The following is a 23,632-nucleotide window of genomic DNA, read 5'->3' on the forward strand; positions in this document are numbered from 1 at the left end:
GTGTGGGATAGGTTAAGAGGATACACTTTTGAGATCAACCTCAATTCCTTCTTTTTAATTCCAGTGATGGAAAATAATCTTACACTAGTAGATTTAGAGTCACCAAAGCAGCACTTAGGGTCGCTGCCTATAATAAGCCGCCAGGGTCTGAGTGTGCCAGTGCCATTTCTTTTGTGTAAGTTTGTTACCCTTAGTGCTCACATGTCAGTAATACTGTGGAGTTCTTTTCTAGCCACAGGAGCTGAATGACATGCTGAGAGGAAGGTCATGCACAGGCAAGGCTTGCATCATGTGCATAATGACACACTGTGATTGAGGAAAGACTGCTCTGGTTTATGAAGTGTTCGACACTGCAGTGGATTCACTGTGGCCGTGGGTTAAGAAAAGCAGTTGAGTTCTTGCAATTTTTATTACAAAGTTATTAGTTATAGGGACATAATTTTTCCTTTATATAATATCAAAAATCATTTTTAGTATCATTGTTATTGGTTTCAGAATCAGCTTTATTGACTAATTATGCCAGAGCATTCAAAGAAGTGCACAATTAACATACAGGCACAGCACATCAGTGCTGGACTGAAATAAGACATAGAAGACAGTATGCATTGGCCCAAAACAGAGTTTCATGTTGAGCAATACCACAGTGCTGTTTAGCAACTATGTAAATGATTGGTTTATTTTCTATAGCAACAGCTCTGACGGTCTAGTTGTAAATCATATCATGTGTAATATTCAAGCACATGTACTAATACATAATCATTTCTCGAGTAGCAGCTCTTTCACACCAACCTCTATGGTTGTATGCATTACATAATCTAATACACAAAAACGAATATTAAATGTATAAAAAAAAAAGCTATTTAACATTTATTGAAGGAGTATCAGATATCAATGCTTTTAAACAGTATATTTTCTGCTCCAGGAAATTATATTCAGGACAGGACGTATAGGGTTCTTTTTTGGTAACATGACACTGCATTGTTTGTATTAATACCTTTCAAAGGGAAAAAAGAGACTGATAGAGAAACAGGTTATAGTGTAATTCACAGCACAAGATTACTTGCCTTGTGGATGGTTTAACAGATTCAGTATAACTACAAGAAGATAAATATGTTGTTTATTTTGAAATTTAACATTGTAATCATTTACTAATATATAAGAAGAATAAAATACTTCAGAATGAGGTGTACCTGGAAAATAATCACTGTCAGGATGGCAATAGGTGATTAAGTAATCGCAAACAAGAGGGTTTTTTTGTGTTCCTGCAAGGACATTGGTGGTGCAGATATGCATCTTTGAATTATACCTAATAGTCAGCAGGTACAGAAATGTTTGCTGGAGATGATTAAGGATGAATTTTTTATATTCTTACATAAGTCTACCCCCTCCCACCTTGTCCCTCTTCCTCCTGTCCTGCAGAAGCAGCTGATGAGCTGCAGTCTATATCAGAGCCTGTGTTTCCTCTGCCTGTCTATGGACATGACTCATACTGGCTCATTGCCTGTACCTCTCAGCATAAAAATATCATAAATTATCACCATGCAAGGCTGCTGACCCGGTGCTCACTCACCACAATGACACACCAGGTCAGACATACTGCAAAGGTCAAAAGGTCAGGTATCAGTGGTTTGACTGAGTGTTTGCACAGGAAAGCGCAGTCTCCCATTCTGAGAGGGATGTGTACTGGAACAGAATTTATTACTTTTATGCCTCAGTGCAACATAGTGACTCAGCAGTTTGTGATATCTCACTTGGCTTGGTGGCTATACGATAGCATACTTTCCATTAGAACCATGGGAAGTATAAGATTATTGTACAGCCCTGCCCTAGAGTGTACCTGTCGATAAAACACATTTTCATTAAAGTAGCTATCGATGAAGTTATGATTAAGGCTCTCTTCATTTATTGCATTTAGTTCCCTAGTAAAGGAGAGACAGCAGGTGCCATCTTCTTACAGATCAATACGGAGTATAGATATGAGGGTGCCAGTTAAAATTAGCAATAAAGTATTAAATGCAAACATTTTAGGGGTTTCCATTGTGTGTAAACCATAGTGATGGTTTAGGATATTTTAGGTTGTTTTTTTATTTTATTTTGTATTTATTTATTTATTTATTTATTTCTCAGATAAAGCAGATATATAAAGTTTATGAATAAACATATTGTGTATTAATAACACCCAGAGCATACACCCTCTGGATATTGGATTTCTTGTGATTGTTTATAGATACATCATGTGGTCCACAGCGCTAGGGGAAAAGAGTTATGTCAGTAAAAGATGTATAGACAGTGATGGAACAGTGGAATGATGAATAGTAGTCTCAATCGTAACAGAGAAATGGAGGATATGCATGAATAATTGATGCCAGACCTTCTAATATCCCTAGGAAGAAATGTTCATTAAATATGATGTGTTGAGGGTCACAAGAAGATGCCTTCATTTGGGCTGTATTAAAAATCCATACAGTTGTCCTACTGTAGATCTGGTGTCTAAAACTTAATCTATAATTGAGCAAGAATTTTAAAGGAGCCACTGCCACTGATACATTTTTGTTGCACTCATTCTTAACACTGAATCTGAATATAACAGTCCTTTTTATGTCAGTACAAATAATTAAATAGACAAATAAATAATAATCAGCAGTATAAAAATTCTAGTAAAGCTGTGTATAAATGTTTTTGTAAGCCAAGCTAAATACTTCCCCCAAAATATATATATATTTTTTAGGAAAGTTGATGAATGTGGAGCGCCCATAAATGACCAGGCAGGTGCAAGGCAGAGCTGATTTTCATTTGGTGATGCCCACAATACTCCCAAAAAGGCAAAGCTCACACAAATGAAATGACACATATATGGCAAAAAGGCTTTTTATCAGAGGAAGAAGGATTGGTTATTTTGATTCAGGTGCGAAGATGGCAAAAGTGCACACATCCTTCACTCAAGTAGAAGTAAAGGTACTCATGTTTGAAAAAAGACTCTGGTAAAAGGTATTGACTGCACTTTTTCACTCATGTTAAAGTAAAGAAATTTGGGCTCTGGCATGTACTTAAGCAAAAAGTAGCCAATACTACTACCTGTTTTAGTGTCACACTGGTCACTGGACCTCGTATCATATGTATATATTAATATAAAATGATTTTGTCTATCTAAAGAATGCATTCAAGCTGAGCATCTACCAGAAAACAAGCAGCATGATGATCATGTGATCAGGAATGTCTCTGTTTGCAGTCATGTTTACATCGCTGACTCCCTCTGTCTCATTTACGTTAGCCCCAAACTTCTTGTTGCCTTCTGCCTTGCTCATTTTTAAGGCAAGCTTACATCTGTGCTGTGTGATAGCCAGGAAATTATACACCAATGGTTGGTTGAAAAAGCCACACAATGACAAGAAATATGTTGATGCACTGGTTTGGAAATGTAAGAAGTAGAAAGTATAGATATTTGTGTAAAAACATTTGTGTGAAAGTTTTCAGAAAACTAAAAAGTGAAGTAAAGTACTAATACCAGAAAAATCAATGTAAGTAACAACAAAGTATTTGTACCTCGTTACTTCCCATCTCTGTTCATGTGTATAACAATAATAAAATATTGTTTAACAGCAAAACAACCCTTTAAAAGATGAGAATTAGGTGAGGTGAAAAAAATACGTTTTACATGAACTAAAGTAAAGAAATATCTGCTAATGTCTACTGTACCCAAGCATGTCACACAGGAAGCTGTTATTTTATTCAAAGCAAACTCTCGGCTGACTCTTGCTGACCGTATGTCAGAATGTGCCCTCTCCAACCCCATGCTGGAAAAGCCGTCGGAGCATGTGGGTGTCACAAAAATCCAGATGATGGAACTCTAGGGAGTGTATGGCACACTGCATCCTGAGGCATACTAAATCAGTCACTTATCAGTCCTGTAGTACTGGCTCTAATAAAGCAGCAATTAAAGATGTTGTGAAAAATGGACACAACTTATACACTGTACATATTATAATAAATTAAATTAAGAGTAAATATACAAAAAAAAAAAAAAAAAAGAATATATACATAATTATGGCACAACTTGTGCATTTATTATCAGACACGAAAGTGTACATCAAAGCACTGTTTTTCAACTAACTATTTTTTTACTTTCTATTTGATTTAACAATTTGTATTCGCAATCTTCTCTAGTCTCTGTTGGTGTGTGCAGTCCCTCTGCACCAGTGTTCGATTTTATGTGTTAATAGATTCTGCGTTTTTATAAACAACCTCCTCTAACACACAGTAAATACTTTATTGTGCTGAAGAGGAACATGGGTTGCCACTAGGAAAGTGCTTGTTGTCGTTATTAATTACATATTGGTGAGAATGGTTGGTTTTACTGCCTGCAATTATTAGCTTGAGATGTTGTCGAGTGTAATTGTGTCATAACCATGGAGCCCTATAAAAATAAGTGTCTTATGTGGTTTATGCTCTCATGGACTGGCCTTGTATTAATGCTCTGTCACAGCTGGCTTATTTGCATACATTATCTAAATGTTGCCAAAAAGGTTGGAGAATGTTTCTATAAAACAATTAATAATTAGGTTTGCTGGAGTCTATCCAAACAGCCTATCCTTTAGAATATTCAGTAGTTGGTTCATTATTAATACAAATTGAATGTGATAAATGTCCCATTTTTATATAGAGTATACAATTTTTAGAGAGAAAACTCCAGCTCTAGCTAGATTTACAGCAGCTGACTTTTGCAGCTTTCCCTTCTTTTAACCACAATTGCACACCTGTTCTACAGCAGAAACAAAGCATGCTGGGATTTCCCAAGGGAGATGTATAAATAGCTTTTCTCCCAGCAAGTAGTAGGCTACCTGATGGTGAGATAAGCTGAAGAAGCTCTCCATGTCTCGCTCTTGTTTTACTTCTTGGCATGTACTCCTGTGCATGGCAGGGATTCTTTCCACACTTGTGTCAAATTGATATCTCTCAAATACTACCCTAGCAAGTACAGAAAAATACATCCAAACTTTATTTGATGACTTGAGCTTACTTAAAGACTAAACACGCTATTTTGAGAAATCCCACCAGGCAAAGACGCTCAAAAACTGTGTTTATTTTTATTAATCTATTAATATATTACTTTAGGGCAAATACTTATCTTTCATGTTTTCACTCAACATAGAAATTGGCCATTTTAAAATAGGTCTCTCTACATCGCATAGCAGCACAACCATTTTGTGAGAGTGAAGGCAAGAGCACATTCTCTTTTACATGTATGAAACCTGCCATGCCATATTTTTAAATTGCTATCCACTCACTGGAGCTGAGCTCTTCAACCATGCAGAAGAGAATGCTCAGCTAAGCACTTGAATCTCCCTGTGAGCACCATCACCCTATATACTACCAAACCATAGTAAAATAACAACTAGGCATTGAACCTGGATTTCTATTAAAAGGTGCACTTATGCATTGATAGGACACAAATTTATTACGAATGCATTTCTTTCTTAAAGTGTGTTAAAGGTTGTTATGCTTTTCTTGGACACTGCTGTGAAAACTAGGATCATTCTCTTTTGTCAGTCTGCCTATGTGTCTGCTTGAGAGTGCATTTCTCCTGGGCTGGTATAGACCCATGTATGATAAATAACAGTGAAGGTACCATTGGGAGATTGGTCATGGTTTTACTGCTAATCTCTGTATAAAGGAGGGAGGCAATGGCACCTAATAAATCAGAGATATCGGTCACAGTATCACACAGTGGCTTCATGTGTGATCCAGTCTCTCTCTCTCTCTCTCTCTCTCTCTCTCTCTCTCTCTCTCTCTCTCTCTCTCTCTCTCTCTCTCTCTCTCACACTCTCTCTCTGAGTTTTGATACTCATTTTTTCCAGTCCTGTGATGTTTAGACACCAGAGAGGGACTCTGATCTCCCAAAAATCAATGTAAATAAAACACTTTATAGCAAATAATAGGTTGTGCAAATGTACACACAATTTTAGAACACATTTTTAGGACATTTAGGATACATTTCAGGACATTACAGTATGTAAATCTTCTGTTGCGCTTATTCAATTAAAAGAGATTTTATATAGACTCATTGGCTTATATATAGTATCTACAATTTTTATGACATAACATAAGTTTGAAAGCTTTTTTTTTTTTGGCAAGGAGGAAAATAGATGGACTTGCCCTTATGTATAATGCTCTATCATGCATCATTGTTACAAAGATACATACGCTTCGTTTTGTCTCTCTTTAATCTCTCTTTATTAACCTGATAAATTGACCATTTGTCCAGTATGCTTACCCAACAGCATGCATAACTTACAAACTGTGCACCCATTCACATTCTACCACAACCTCTTGAGAGACACCATGAGAGTTTGTTCTTTGTGATCGATTTCTTATACTTTCATTTACTACCATGACATGTATATTATATAACAAATATAAAAAGCAGAAACTAGAGCACACTAGATCATCAAGAGCACAAGTGACAGTAATGTAGCCGTGTCACTGAGCTAGATGGTGTGTCTGCATGAGAGCTCTGTTTGATGAAGTACACAATTACTGGCTGTAGCTCATCAGCTGTTATGCACAATTTGTCAGCCCCCCTTTATTCTGTCTATTACTGAAAACAGATCACCACAGGACATTAACTGACCAGATAATATTTGGATGGTGGACCATTCTCGACATAGCAGTGACTCAGATATGATGCGGTAGTGTGAGTGGTGACAAGGTTTTTCTTTTGTTTTGTTTTGTTTTGTTTTGCCAGAACTGAGCTACATGACACCTATGTCATTAATGACAACTGACATGAACTCACATGAACATTTGTAAAGGCTTAGTGCATCTGATATTAGATGTTGTCAAGTCTACGGATGTTAGGATAACAACACAAGTGACAGAGTTTTACAGTTCACTTTCAGGCCTGGTGTCCATTAGTCCACCATGACAGCTAACTTTGAAGCTTAGAGCACTTCTGGCACATCAATTACATATTGATGATGATGTGACATAGGAGCTTGCCAAGTGCTGTTCACTGGAAAACTGAACAAATGTGAGTTTTTCCAAATATTGCCCTTGACACTTCTCTGTAATACTGATATAAAAACCTGTTTTGTTATATAGGTTATGTATATATTCAGTGACCCTAAAGTAAAGAAGTTTCATAAGATTATTTTGACAATGTCATGAGGCTGTCTTGACTTTCTCTCTTAATTTGAGTCAGTTGTCACATTGTCATGCTGTAAGAAAATTTTTATTATACATCCTTTTGTTAGCAAAAAAAAAAAAACAACTGTCGGATCATCAGAGACATTTCCTTTCTCTCTGCATTTCCAGAGGATGGCCTCTCTTCCACCAACTCACAAAGCTGACAGCATCCTTGACATTATCTTCACCAAACCTCATACCAACTTCATTTTCTCTTTCTCAAGACTCAACCTCCACCTCCATGTGTTCTGTTATATTCAGAATAAACCCTGACCCAGGCGTCATTATCTTATTCCTGTTCCTTCTGCACATCCCTCTCCACAGCTCTGGACTTGCTTTGCCCTCTCACCTCCAAGCCAGCTTAACCAACTCATTCCAACCCATGACTTTCTGACATTCACTTGCTTTTGCACTATTTTCTTTTACAACTTTGCAGATCTGAGAGATTGCAGTGTTTATTTTCTTTGACTATTGTGTTTCTATTAAGGGTGGGTGATACTGCAAAATTTGGTATTGATCTGCTACCAAGTAAGTACAGGGCCAGTATCGCCGATATTGATGCCGATAACGATTTTAACTTTTATCTTTAAAAGCATGCACATGAACCTTCATGTACTTTACTGTGGGGGAGAGCAGTTTTAGTAATTAAGCAAATAAGCCAAGCCTAAAGCCTGTCTTGCCTATGTAGCCAAAATATAGAAATCCTATAGTGTCCCTTTCACAGTTAAAACAAAAGAGATGTAAATAAGAATATTCATCTATATTCATTTTTTAGGTTTAATGTATATATCTTTCAATTCCAGTAAAATTATTCATATAAATAGGTTTCAATGTGCTGAATATAGTCTATAATAGTTTATAATATAAATAAATATAAATATTTAATATTAAATATAATTATTTCATATTATACATGATATAACATTAGATATTATATAATATATATTATGCATGTATATTAAATATGCTGCTTATAGTAACACCTTTAATGACCAATTACACTTTTTCTATAAATTTGAATGAACGAATGCTGAAGCTCCTATATAGCTATTATATTAATTTCACCACTATATCTACCTGAATATTCATTGCCTCTCTGAAAGGACTTGGCCAGTGACCTTTGTCCCAGAGCTGGCAGTGCTTGTGGTGTGTCTAAAGTATTTGCTGCCTCCTCTCTCCTTTTTTTTTTTTTTTTTTTTTGAGTTTTGCGTTCTCTTTTTCTTGTTGTTTTATGTGTTTGTGTAAGTTGGTGGTATTGCCACAGTAGCGAATAGACTTTCTATGAACATCGCAGTTATCAATTTTTCATTTACTGCAGTAAAACAACTTTACAGAGCGCTCCTGTTTTTTTCTGCCATCTCTCATTCAGGGTAGCCAAACGTGCATGCTCTTGGTTCTGCTCAGTCACGTGATTACAGGACAACTAAACATAGCAGATCAGGGTAGAAGCAACGTGCACGTACAAGTCAAGATATGAAAAGATTAGCTTCTTCAGAGACATGTCTACTCTTTGATGAACAGGAGCAATGTACTTAAGCATAGTTTGGAGAAATTTAAACCAAAGTATTGATCGATCCGTTATAAATAGTTATATTGGGATTATTACGCCCACCCCTAGTTTCTTTCATCAAGATGGCATTCTTTCGCTCACTTCCTATGAATATGAACACTTGTATCTTTGACTCATGTAAATTGTTCTTTTATCTTTATGCATTATGCATTATCCCCTCTGATCTCCCTACAGGTTCTTTTACTGTTGATAAACTCGCTGAAATTTTGGACAGCTTTCACTTATCCAACTGTGACAGAACAACCCATACTCGCAATGCAGACCCAACCCTTCACAAATATATGAAATATAATATCCCTAACTGAGGATGATGTGGTGATGCTTATGCCACTAATCAAGATCGAATTGTTTCAGTAAACACCACAAATCTATCATGTGAATCCTATGATTAATATACTTTACACAGAAGAAAGTCTTTCTGACATCTGACATTTCCAGCCATATGTGGTTCTACACCAAGCTGTTGTCACAAAGTTGGAGGTACACAATAGAATAGGATGTCTTTGGATAAAGTAGCATGACATTTTTCCAATACTTGAATTAAGAGACCTAAAACCTGATCTTGAGTGGCCTGCTATAGAGCTCTGACCTCAACCTTATTAAACACCTTTGGGATAAATTTGAAACCCCTGGCCTCATCACCCTACTTCACTATTTGACTTTACAAATGTCTTTGTGGCTGAATGAGCACAAATCTCCACAACCACACTATATAATCACATGGAACATCTTCCCAGAAAAGTGGAGGTTATTATAACAGCTAATTCCGATTTAATGTGGCCTAGGATTTTCAAAAAGCACATACAATCTTATCTCCACAAACTTATATAGTGTATCTCTATTAATTATGTTTTCCCAAGTCTGCTTGTGACAGCTCTCTGCTTATGAAATGCATGCATTATACAAATACAGCTCTCCTTATAGTCGCTGAGGCTTTATACAAACCCAGAGGGAATTTTATATCTACTTTTCTCATCTTCCTTGACCAGTTTTTGTAAATCCCCAGTTCCTTGTTTCCAGATCTTGCCAACTTTGGCATCAGAAATTATGATCTTACTTTGCTCTCATCATACCTATAGAATTGATCCTACCACCTACCACCTCAAAGACAGCCTTACTACCAGAGACACCCAGGGAACAGTACTACCATGGTCTATGCTTGTTCTTTTTATATATTTTGAAATCACTGACTTAGTGATCAGGGTTTCTCTCTTCTTCTCTGTCGAATTTCTTTCATCGTCTTTTAGATCATAACAGACAGCCTTTCTGACATCTAATCATGGAGGAAGACCTGTAATCTGAAACTCAGCCTTGCCAAAATGAACTGCTATACTAACCTGAGAAAAAATCTTCCATGCTGGAACTGACCATCGGCATTGACGACCTCACAGCCCATCTAGCACATACAGCTGAAACAATATTTGTTTGAACTTAGAGGATGGACTGTAAGACCAATTTTGTAGAAGTATGAAAGTTTTTTTCTGACTACAAAATATCTCAGGCTTATAATATAAGACCTATTTTTTTCCAGACATGACCACTGCTTGCTGGTTTCTCATCACATGCAGTATCTCTTTTACGGAGCATTCAGTATACTTCACTGTGGCAGTGGTTCGTGAGTGGAGGGCGGAGTCAGGAGAAACGAGCAGTAAGACTACACCTGTAGCTGATAAGACTAATCAGTTTGTTCTTTTAGTTCAGTGACGCCAATAAAAAGGAGAAAGACACCAGCTTCAGGGGAGATAGACACACCAAGCAGAGGAGAGGGAAAGGGTCTCTAAACGTTGACTGAGCAATTATTGTTTCCTAGGTGGAATAGATGGGTACATGTCATCACACTTCAAAACTTCAGGTCTTCAATTTCAGAGTATTAGGCATGTTTCTATCTAAACAGAAAATCTTACTGGTTCAAATTATTATCAAAAGTTTTACAAAAGTTTAGAATATAGTACCTAGGGTAATAGGTTATCACCTATTTTATAGATTCTTTGTTTATGCACTTGGGTTAAATTAGCTTTTTTGTAACCACCTACATCATTCTTGCTCTTGCATAAAAGGACTGATTACATGCTAGTGTTCTATGTGCATTGTAATGCTTAGGTGCTTTTTGCCTCTTAAGATGAGCTTGTTAAATGACTAAATGCCAATATAAATCCATATGCCAGTAAGTGTTTACTATATAAAGATGTCATTTACCCCTTTAAGCATTGCCTTTAAATAAAGTGTTGGATTTTACACACCTGACTTGAAAACAGCTCATAAACCCGGAGATTTAGAAACTGTTAAGGGTCAGAAACTGACAACAAACATACCTCTACAAGTTATGACCAACAGGGTATCATGTAAGATGTAAGATCATCAGACTGCTACACTGACTCAGGACAACAGTTCGCTTCTGATCACCATCACTGTACCCCGCAATCGTATATCTGCTATAAATGGACATTCGGTGCAACCCAGATGAGGATGGTTATTATCTGTGTAAAGCTGCTTTGAGACAATGTTAATGGTTGAAAGTGCTATACAAATAAAAATTAATTGAATTAAATTTAAGACCCGCAGTGTTAAAATCTCACCACGATGTGTCTACTACATTTGTTCCGCCACCAAACATACTAAGATACCATTGTGGGGATCCATTCCACAAGCAATAGCATTGGTCTTATAGTGGTAATTTCCTATTACTTAAAATGGTTATTAGGGACTAAAGAACTATGCAGCAAATGATCTACCGTCTCTAATTACACACCTACAGTATGTAAGTGTAACTTATAGCTGCAGCACTGGTTCAACACACAACAGGACAATATGCAGATAATTAATTTAAACATATCTACAAGATTGTCATGCATTGCTTATATATTATGATATGTATAAACATACATTGTTCTCTATGTAATGTGCAGTAGTGAAAGGCAGGATTCAAATATTAAGGGAAAGACAAAAAATCATTACCAATGTCTGTAGCATAGGTCAGGCTGCATCCAACAAGGATAATCCATAATACGAAAAGACAAGCCAGGTCAAATCCAGGAATCTAAGAAGAAAGTCTTTGCATTGGCCAGACAGAAAACCACAATAAGATAAAAGAGGTATAAGTAGAGAGCTATAAAAATGGCTTTAAACCAGCCTTATTGTTGCACAAGCCAGTGCACTATTAGTGCCGGTCCCCACCCCAGACAAATGGGAAGAGTTGCACATCCAGCGTAACATATGTGCCAAATCAAATATGCGGCTCACGAACCAGAATTTCATACCAGATCGGTCAAGACCCATTTTACCAACGACCACCACAGGTATCATTAGCCAACAGGGTACCGGTGGAAATTAGGCTACTGTTAGCTGAAGGAGGAGTAGGAGAGGAGAAAGACGTCAGAGACAGCAGGAAAAGGAGAAGTGTAGGAGAATGGAGGTTCGGGTTATGCACTTTAAATGTTGGCACTATGACTGGTAAAGGGAGAGATGTAGCTGATATGGTGGAGAGGAGAAAGGTAGATAGGTTGTGTATTCAGGAGACCAAGTGGAAAGGGAATAAGGCCAGGAACATTGAAGGTGAGTTTAAACTGTTCTATCTTGGTGTGGATGGAAAGAGAAATGGTGTAGGGGTGACCCTGAAGGAAGAGTACAGTAAGTAGTAAAGGTGAAGAGAGTTTCTAAAAGGGTGATGAACGTGAAGCTGGAATGCGAAGGGATGATGATAAATGTCATCAATGCCTTCGCTCTACAAGTGGGATGTGAGATCGAGGAAAAAAGAAAATTCTGGAGTAAGTTAGATTAAGTGGAGGAGAGTGTACCTAAGAAAAAGAGATTGATGATTTGGGCAGACTTTAATGGGCATGTTGGTGAAGGAAACAGAGGTGATGGGTAGGTATGGCCTTAAGGAGAGGAGTAGAAGGGCAGGTGGTGGTAGATTTTGCTAAAAGGATGGAAAATGGAGTGGTAAATATTAATTTTTTAGAAGGATGATCATAGGGTGATGTATAAAAGTTGAGGAAGGTGCACACAGGTGGACAATGTTCTAGGAGATGCATCCTGAAGGAATTGGAGACTGTAAGGTGTTGGCAGGGGACAGCATAGCTAGACAGCATCGTATGGTGGTCTGTATAATGACATTGGAGGTGAAAAAGAAGAGGAGGAAAGTGAAGGAGAAAGACTGCAGTGTGAGATTATTTGTGATAAGAGTAGGGAGCAGGTTGAGAAGAGTCTGGAGAGGTGGAGGTACTTGCTGGAGAGAAGGGGAATGAAAGTCAGTAGGAGTAAGACAGAGTACATGTGTGTGAATAAGAGGGAGTGGAGTGGTGCAGTTGCAGGGAGAAGAGGTGGAGGAGTTTAGGTACCTGGGGTCAATATATATACACACCTAACACTACAATAATATAAATGCTTACCTTATAAAATGTTGTATAGTCGCTGCTGTTTGGCAAGTTTTGGGGGATCACATTCCATGTGATGTGTTTTCTTATAAATGAAGAAATCTAAAAATATTCTAGCCTGTTGACTATGCATACTAGCTAGCCAAAGTCAAAGACAGATCTTTGGTTAAACACACTGTAATAGACTGAGTATCTCACACAACCCTGTGGTGTTGTTTCTGAAAGACCAGGTGCATGTTTTGCACTGACTAGTCACTCAGTATGTACTTGTGACCAGGTGTGTAATGTTGAACATAATGACACAAGCTGCATCACACTTTTTTCTGTTCCTCATGTATTTCCCTTCTTTCCAAGCGCTACTACTGCACTTAAGTTGGGCCTCATAATGGTGATTAAAGCACTCTGGCACACTTGTCTCTCTGTCTTTATTGATGCTTGTAAACAACATAAAGTATGTTTTAGCTGTGGTAATGATAATATCTGTAATTACCCAGTCATATTTAATTGATGAAGAAATGCACAGAACATCACACTATCTAAAACATAAATTACATTTAATTAGTTAAATTTGGAAAGACAGAGACGCAGATAACACATTCACATGAACACACCCACACAAATACTAACACACACAGTAGTGTGAGTGGAGTGAATGTGTGGTGTGTAGGGATTTTCTGAGGGCACAGGCCTTGCACCTGTAAGTGGTTAACTCTATTCCAGCTGGCTCTGTAAGTGAATGGAGCCAGGCTTCTCTCTAACACGCTCTCTCTCACTCTCTTTTTCTCTATCTTACTCTCCCTTTTTCTCTCTCTCAGTTTCTCTTTTTTTTTCACTGCACATTTTCCCCAGAGACACAGCATTCTACCACACAAGCAAGAATAAGTGGTTGCGACAGCTTTACCTGACTTCTCACTCACTTCTATCCCCCTTTCCCATCTATCTTTTTCTATTTCCATACATTGGTTTCACCTAAAGCAAGAAGTGCTACTGAGATCTCTTTCTTTACATCTCTTCTTAAAGGAGATGTACTTGTAACCCAACCCCATGAAGTTATACGCATTAAAAGAATTTATCACAAATACATAGAAAGATAAGATGCTAAAAACCTTGCAGAGTGACTCTAAGAATCATTTTCCTGCCATTTAATGCGAACATACATATATTACATAAGTACAATGTATTGATTTCTTTCAGGCTGTTTGAGTTTTAAAAGCATGTTAAGACGACAAAAATTTGATTTTTGAATGGTAAATAAAAGTCATATTTATGAACAATTCTTATGAATAGAGACAAGAGAATTGACTACAAAGTTCATCTCCTGTAGGTACCAACTCTGGTGCTGGAGGGGGTTAAGATTTCATTATGGTGAAATTGAATCAAACTCTCTGTTGAGTCGAATTTATTATCAGACTGGAATTGACTAGACACAGGCTGACCTGCCTGAATTAAGGAGATATGAACATGCTGAATCCGAGACTTCTTGGATGACAATGACAGGCCTGAACACTGGCGAAACTGCAGATGGGGCTTGGAAATAGGTCTTATCAGCTCCAACTCAGTGCCTGGGAGATGGTAAGTATCTTGCCACTTCGTACTAAAGCCTGAGCAGGTCTGAATTCACGGAAGACTGTCTCACTTGAATTAAATGGCCTTGAGCACACCACATAATATAGGTACTGGCCACCCAGACCAGACAGAAACGTGGTTAACTGACTGCATATGCATCTTTAGAAAAACATAGATTTTTTTTCTAGTGTATTATTTTTTTTCTCTCATTTCACTTAAGAGATGAATTCAGTATTGAAAGCTATAATTATTAGAGCATAAAGGGCACACAAACTGTGTCACATGTTGAGCAAACAGAAATCCCTCTTATAGGTAATGTTTGTTTTTGTGTCACATTGGATCTCAGTTTCGAATGGGTTTACATGGGTATTAAGGGCCATGCTGAAATTGGTAGTTATTTTCTGTCACTGCTGTCAGAGTCGTGCTGTGTTAATTAATTGGGAGGACATCATGAGTGATGACATGAGCTGAAAACCGCCTTTCTGTGTCCGACAGAACAAATAAAAGAAAAAAGATAAATAAAAACACAATTCTGTAACAGACTAATTATCTCATGATGAAGTTTTTCTGCAACTACTGAGTCAAGATGAATTTAAGTAGTCATTTTGGTTTCTCTTTCTGTTTCAAAAATGAAGGAAAACGAACATAGAACGCTTAAACAAATATGGTCAAGTTTTGCTGCTTGAAAATGTCCTGCCTTTCTTATCTGAGCTAACATGCTGTTTATTGGTCAGCAGGGATATTAGAAGATCCTCCATCATCTGCATCATCAGAGGGAAAACATTTCACTGATGTTTATGTAAAACTGCCGAAGCTTGAAGCTTCTACCCCCTGGCTTTTATCAGCAAGTTCTCTATATGGTATGTGCAAATCTATGTGCTATTGAAAAGCACTTTTCCAAACACAGTGGGGATAGAGTGACTTAAGCTGTCAGCTCAGTAGACATACAGTTGGTGTCTTACACCGAGGCTGATAGTGTCATTTTGCCTGCATCAGAACCACAATGCTATTTGTCAACCTCTCACGTCCAAAACCAACAGTGAGCGATTCTTTCAGACTCGCCAGTCCTGTCTAAGTGACAAACACAAGTGTATCCATCTCCAGTCTTTTTTCTCTTATACCCCTTTGACACACTGTCATTTCAGGCTTCCTTAATACTATAACCTATCAATACATTTTACAATCCTCTTATCTTTCTAATCCTGCTCAGTCTTAAAATTGTTCTTAAAACTCCCAAGCCATGCAATTAATAATAAATAACTAAATCTGTTTATATTGTTGCTCTATGATGTATGTATTGTACATCTTTGGAAAGAGATGGGTGGGAATCAGCATGTTGGCACTCCCCACAGATCTGTCACCATGTCACACACTCCTCAGGGCCATGTACTGTGACATTGTCACTAAATATTAATGAGGCACTCCATCAGCCTCAGGAGGTCTCCATCACTAGACATGGCATAATCACTGTATTCAAAATAGCCATCTTCCTGACAAAACACGGGCAGATAATGATGCTGACTGAACGTGTCCTCTTTTGCTCTATGATTTATGACAAAGTCACAGAATCCCTTGATGACACAGGGTGATTTATGGTGCAGAGGCTCATAAGAGTTTAAGGGATATACTGCCAATCATTCTGGACACTGATTGGATGGACCAAAGGCAGGGCCTGTGGTGTATGCTCAAGTAGTTTCACATGTTTGTTTGTTTCTTTCCTGATTGCTGTATTGTGACGTAAGCGCAGACAAGAGATTAGTCAACAGAAGACAGCCTACAACCGTCAATCATTTTGTCAGGTAATCAGAATTACTCTCAGACCTACACTTTCTTCAAAAAATTGCCTCAAGTAGTTATATACAGTATGTGGCAGTACTATAGATTTAATTGTGTGAAACAAAAGCAGAATGTAAAGCAAAACAGTTATACAATGTACATATTCTATATTGTACATTTATATATCTATGCGCATACTGCACTAATTTAATTTCATATATATGTTTATTTATATTCTTAGTGTACTTTCTCATAAGTGTCTTCACATTCCTACACTGCCCAGAGCCTATATATTTATTTATTGTACTTACTCAACAGCTTCTGCACATTTTTAACTGCCATAGCATTCACACAGTATTTATTTTCTGAACATATATTTGCATATATACATTACATGCAGAATATATATTTGAAAATGTATCTGCATTAGTCAGTTTGCAAAGTTGCCACTATTTGCACTTCGCTTAAATACTAAACTGCATTATGTTGCTGTGTACCTGTACTATACAATGACAATAAAGTTGCATTTATCTATTTCTATCTATTTGATGAAAACCAATCAGCTAAAAGAACAATACATTGCAAGCTAATCTTACTGACTACAACTTTTGTCTAGCTACAAATCTGTTATCTTGTAGTTACTATGTTACTATATTTACTATAGTTCTCTAAAGCCTGGGCTACACTAAAAGACAATTAGTTAATTTTGACACTGATATGTCCCCTTTTACAATCACAAAATGTGAACAGATCTGACACAATTCTTACATGATTTTAGTTTCAGATCCTCTCATAATGTGAGCAATTCAACCACCATTCCTCTTATCTGCTCACATTGCAGTTGTTCTGAGTAAAATTTCTAAATCTTAAATGTTTAATAGGATTTAACATCTAGTTGTGTGTGTGTGTGTGTGTGTGTGTGTGTGTGTGTGTGTGTGTGTGTGTGTGTGTGTGTGTGTGTGTGTGTGTGTGTGTGTGTGTGTTCGTGTGTGTGTTTTTCTAGAGGGGTTGGGAAAGGATTTAAGGGAAGAAGGGGTGCACTGTCTCAGGTAAAAATGCAATAATGATGTAATGTGTGAAATATGGATAACCAATACCAGTGTACCACCAAGCTTACTTTGATCTGAAGTCACGTTTCTTTCTAAAAAATACTGCAGGATCTGAGCCTCCAAGAATTGCAATCAGCGGTTGGGATTCATGAGTGCAATCTAAAGGTCTGGTAATTATTTTAGGTAATCCTTTTTGGAGGTGGTGGGGTGTTACTCTACTTGAGTAACAAAGTTTTCTTTGTTCATTTATCCCCTGGAACAGGGTCCTGGTGGATCTATGGAAATCTGTGTACAAGGTGGAGAATTCTTCCCAAATTTGCTATCAGTCCATCTTTGGGAACACATTCAGGCACTCATTCACACCTATAGGCAGTTATTTTAGCCAGTCCTCATAGTGATGTGCATTTTTAAATGGCATGTTTAAAGAAAATTGAGAATATGGAGGGAATCCTTGTAAACGTGGGAAGAATATGATAAACTCTTAACAGTCAACAATCTGTTCTCAGGATTGATTAGATTAGATTCAACTTTATTGTCATTGTGCAGGGTACATGTACAGAGCCAATAAAATGCAGTCAGTAAATCTGAAGTTGTGAGAAGGCAATTCTACATACTCACTGCACCACAATACTTTCTACTGTCCAAAATTACATTACACTCAAAATTTTAATGTGTTTGATATTCCTCTGCATTTTAAGTCAGGATATATAGATTAAAAACCTAGTCTAGCTAAAGTGATGCAAAGCAAAACACATGGCAATTTCGTATGCAGCAGTATTTATGCAATTAAATTATAAGATAAACTACTTACATATATACTACCCAGCCCACTAATAAAAATGTTTATCCAACTATTCTGTGTTTAAAAATACATATTTTTTGTCTGATCATTAATAAAAAGATATGAGCCTACAGCCAAGACTGCAGAGAAATATGACTTTGTACCTCCTTTGGTGAAACTTTGATAATCTTTATCTTTATTCTTTTTTTATAAAACACTCATGACACATTTTTTGGAACAATACTGGATAGTAACACGAGAGCAAGTAATAATAAAAAAGAAATACAATATGCTATCTTTGGGGCATAATTACCCTGTGCATTTTGTGTGCTTTGGGAGTGACCTCTGCCAAATGAAAAACACAAACTCATCATCAGTGGTTTATTGACTCGGAGCTGCAGGGCCTTGGCCCCTCTCCATCAGGGAGCCCAGTCTTTGATCTCAATATCTCTACCAAATATATACACTATGAAAAATCACATTAAACTGCAAGGCATAGAACAGCAGCACAAGAGACCAAAGAGGCACATCTTTTCAGTCTGACCATCTTCTGCTGCTTATTGCATTAAAGATGGTAGACAGTGGATAGGAAAATACTGTGATGTTAAGTTGAAGGTGCTTTGTCTCAGTTTGTATTGGACCTAACAGTCATACTGGTTTGAGTAGGCGTTATATCCTATCGCCCCTTGTAATTGGATGTAATGTGATCATGCCTGTGTAAGAAGCATGTCTGTTATTTCAGTGTGCTTTTTAAAGATTTTTGTCAAATGTACACAGTGCTACAGTGCTTTGAATTAACTAGGCAGAGAAAATACGAAGAAATAAACAAACAAAGAGGAATTCTCCACTCTTCATGATTAATGATCAAAAAATATCTTTCTGAATTTGTTTGGTTGAGAAGTGGGAATTAGATGTCCCAGAAAAGCTAAGTGAGGAATAAAGAGTCTGGTTATGAAGGCATTACTCTTGACAATCGGCTTGTTTGTGCATCTCCTACATTGGATTTTTCCGAATATTTAATTGTAAGAAAATGTTTAAACACCATGGCACAGGTTATCTCATTTGAATTTGATATTCAGCTGCTTTAAAAGTATTCCAAACATACAGAAGTGTAACAAAGGAAAAAATGTGAGACTGCTTTGCTGTTGGGTCATTCTGTTTTCGATGGTTTGTGCCCACTTGTCTCCTTAGAGAAAAGAGTCACTGCAAATCAATACATAGAGCTCTATTCAGAGCTCGAAGTTCAGATTGTGTGTGTGTGTGTGTGTGTGTGTGTGTGTGTGTGTGTGTGTGTGTGTGTGTGTGTGTGTGTGTGTGTGTGTGTGTGTGTGTTTGTGTGTTGTGTGGGTGGGTGGGTGGGTGTGTGTGTTTGTGTGTTTGTGTGTGTATGTGTGTGTCCATGATTTTGTATGACTGTAAGCTAGTGTGTGATATTTAATTTGTATGTATATGGCCATAAGCAGATTTTGCCCTTGTTAAGTTCTAATCAGCAACTAATTTTGTTGTTTTATAATCATGGAGTGTATGATTTGATTAAGGAACAATTTGCATAAAATGGCAACCTTCACACTGAGTATGTTTTGTTTAAGTACTTGTGTTGTGCACTCTATAGGGAAGCTTGGCATCTGTATGCTTTAGTACATGATCACACTTAGGCTAATTACTGTTTTCAGTCACATACCACCTAGAACACTAATACTTAAAAGGGATTTAGTGTATTTTAGCCAGATTGCACTACTTGAATTAATTGCAGTTGAATAATTGACTTCAGGAAATCAACATTTCTTATTGATTTATTACAACCAGTGTTTTATTTAGTTCAACAATGCTGGCAATTCAGCTTCAAACATATGTACATTATGGATTTGCAAAGAAAATAATTTTGCATTATAAATTTTGCACTATGCAATCTTTACAATAAATATGCAAAAAATAAGGATTTTTTCTTTCAAATGATCATGTGTATAGGCTCACTCAGTTTGGGGAAAAAACTGCTTCGGCGTTTTGGTTAGTTTAAATCCATGCTTTTAAAATAATCAAAATATAGTTTTTGGTGTGCTTAAGGAAATATGTTAAATACATTCCACTATACTAGCAAGAAACCATAATGACATTCAAATATTTATTAAAAAAAACAAAACAATAAACTCGCAGTGATCGTTTTAAAGATTGTACTAAATGTACTGTATAAGGCTTTTTCTTTTCATTCTTATGATCTCAGGGTTTTAAGCATGTGATGCATGTATGGAAGAGAACTTCTGAAGAATTATCTAGTCTATTTTATATATATTTTCAAAAAGCACGAACAAATTTACTAAAAAATAAAAGATTGATTACTCTGTATTTGTGATTTATGTTCTTAATGTATCGTATATTTCTTTAGAACTTAGAAATGATTGCGTTTGCTTCTGTGTTCCAACAGCATGAAATTCATTCATTGTGCAAGTATACCAAGTTATGTGGCAAACGACTACACAGAGATGGCAGGCATGTCAATGCTACCAAGAGCAGATTTGTCTAAGTGTTGTCTGGATTTATTATCTCAGATTAAGGAGGAAAATAAAACTATACCTTGAATAAGTTCTTTGTTTGATTCTACAAAAAACAGTGTGTAGCTTGGAATCATAAATACCCAATGCAACATAAGACTCTGGTGCGTTTGAAATAACTAAATGCATAACAACCATGTGACATCATTATAAACCATGACCCTCACTGTTTTGCCCACTATTGATAAACTGCTTGTGTGTGATTGTTAGCTAACTGTTTAGCTTCTTCAATGTGACAGAGCTGCAAGGAGGGTACAGTATACTTACAATTCTTCAAACAACCTGAGAGATATATATAAATAATATATGCAATATGTGAAAGCAGATTATAGTACAGACCACTGGAGAACACCATTTGTAATTTCTGCTGTTTCGTGCCATCGACTTCTAAGTGAATTGATTAAATCCTACAGTAAAACCTTTTCAGCAGCACTGAGTGGGTTGAATGCCTGTGATAAATTGTTTTAAAAATGAAAAGTGCAGCACAGTGCCATTGTAAAGTATAAAGCTGTGAATTTTTAAAAATCTAGTTGAAGGTTGGTTGGTAATTGTATAGGTCATTTGTATTTGTGTCGCGACAGGACCTACAGTATGCAGTATTTCTGACTGAGACTAAAAATTAATGAGAAAAAAGGAATATATCTGCATATAATATAAGTTCCTTCAAAACTACTACAGCAAGTTAGGGAATGTCTAAAGGAGATTTACTACATCTATTAAACTTTACACACACCAGACACAACATAGATATCGTGTCTAGATAGTAGAGTCATAGTGCATGATACACTGCAAGATTTAGTGCTAATTCCTAGGAATTAATTTGCATCAAATTTAAATCTGTGTAAATATATAAATATGTGTGTAAGATAGATAGTAATTAATCCACAGTCCCATAATAAGCCTTAGTCAGTGTCAGTGGTGTGGGCAATATTGGCATCAACATCCAAGAAGTCAAAGTCATTACTCTGTATGAGAGATAGTTAGCATTATTTAAGTCACACTTTTTTCAGCTAGTAAGATTTTTTCATGTAATATTATTGACATTGTGTACTTTTTTTTTTATTATTATTTAATGTATTAGGGAGGGTTTTTGTTGCTTTTGTTGTCTGATCTTAAGCAGTTTAAGCATGCTTAGATAAGCGTAGTAAAACCACACTTTGACTGGCTGCGGCTATGATGACTGGTGATCCCTATTTGTTTAATTAGATTATTTGGCTGACAGACATGGAGTCTAGCAAAAAGGCATAGTCTCATAAGAATATTGAACAATTAATTAGTTTAATTACTAATAAGTTCCACTGATAACACACAGGAATGTTGTCAGAGATAACCCGTGACCCAGAAACACTACTTGTGTGTTTGTGTGTGTGTGTGTGTGTGTGTGTGTGTGTGTGTGTGTGTGTGTCCATGGTTTTGTGCAGCTGTGTGCTGATGTGTGTTATATATCATTTGTATATATATATATATATATAAAACCCATGACCCAGAAGCATTACTCGTGTGTCTCTATCTACGTGCAGGTTATATATATTAATTGGCATATACATGTTCTTCTGTCTTGTCCAAGTGAGAAAAGCATTTTTTTTTCATGTCAGTGGAAGGTCCTCTCCTGGACAAATGTGTGTGTGTCATCTCATGTGAGCATATCAAATGTAAAGATGTCTTAGTGTAGCTAAAGGTTAATGTGTCCCTTTTTCCAATTATAGATTTTTCATATTGTTTTTAATTAATCTAGTTTGGAAAAAAATAATAATTTTTATATTATTATTATTATTAATAATGTCAGGATGTCTTTATTAGCCTTAACTCATTCAGGTTTATACCAACATCTCATTGATTAATGCATGGTTTTAAAATATGCATAAAAAAAAGATATAGAAATGTGTAGGTTTGTTTATCGCATGCATTGGATTTTTTTTATGTATGTATTCCTGCTAATCAGCTGGACAACATTTTTTATTTAATTATTTTATTAAAATAATAATTAAAATCAGTGCAATATATGAAAAATACCCCGTAACTCTATGTTCAGTTCAATTCAATTTATGTTGCATAGCGCTTTTAACAATGGACATTGTCTCAAAGCTATACAGAGATGAAGCGGATATACAAGAATGTATAAGTTTGATCCTTATAATTGTAAGTTTGTGAGTGCCACCGAATGTTCATTTATTACAGTTCCATTACTGTATTTGTATGTGCACTTGAAGAACATGTAAAACATGTGGTAACACTGATAACGTCTTTGATATAACAGCTCCTGTTCTCAGTCCTGCCTGGGGATGGCTACGCATCAAATGACTTAGGGTGATGTTCAGCATTAAGAGAGTGAAATAAATAGGTACATGTAGAGTATTGCTTATTGTAAATATAAATTTGTTGCTATGGCAGCAGCACTAATGTATAGCCTCAGACACGTCTCTAACCAGATGACTGCTTCTTGCCTGACGGTGCTGTAATTAATCATTTTGTCAAATGCTATTGATTGCCAAGCCTAGCAGTCATTGTGTGTGTGAGTGTGTGTGCACTCTCATTTATATCTTCATATATATGTAAAAATATATGTATGGCATGTAGAAATATTTGTCTAGTTCAGCCTTTGCCCTAGTGCAAAGGAGATGAGTAATTTTCTGATGAAAGGAACTAGCTGACCTGAAACTTGAAATTTTCTTTCTATTTCATTTCCCGAAGCTAAAAGACTTGAATTTCCATTGCACGCTGTCTTATACATTAATAACTTAAGCCCACACCTTAGCAGCCCACACTTTGTAATGAGTGGTACTATA

The 23,632-nt window shown here is 36.5% G+C and overlaps 1 protein-coding gene across 4 annotated transcripts in view; it reads left to right on the top strand.

Annotated features, from left to right (window-relative positions):
• ncam2 (neural cell adhesion molecule 2) overlaps positions 1 to 23,632 on the top strand; it is a 194,245-nt gene that overhangs the window by 119,426 nt on the left and 51,187 nt on the right. The gene's annotated exons all lie outside the window — the stretch shown is intronic.

The sequence above is a fragment of the Silurus aristotelis genome (genome assembly GCF_946808225.1).
Source record: "Silurus aristotelis genome assembly, chromosome: 3".
In the NCBI taxonomy this organism is placed as follows: Eukaryota; Metazoa; Chordata; class Actinopteri; order Siluriformes; family Siluridae; genus Silurus; species Silurus aristotelis.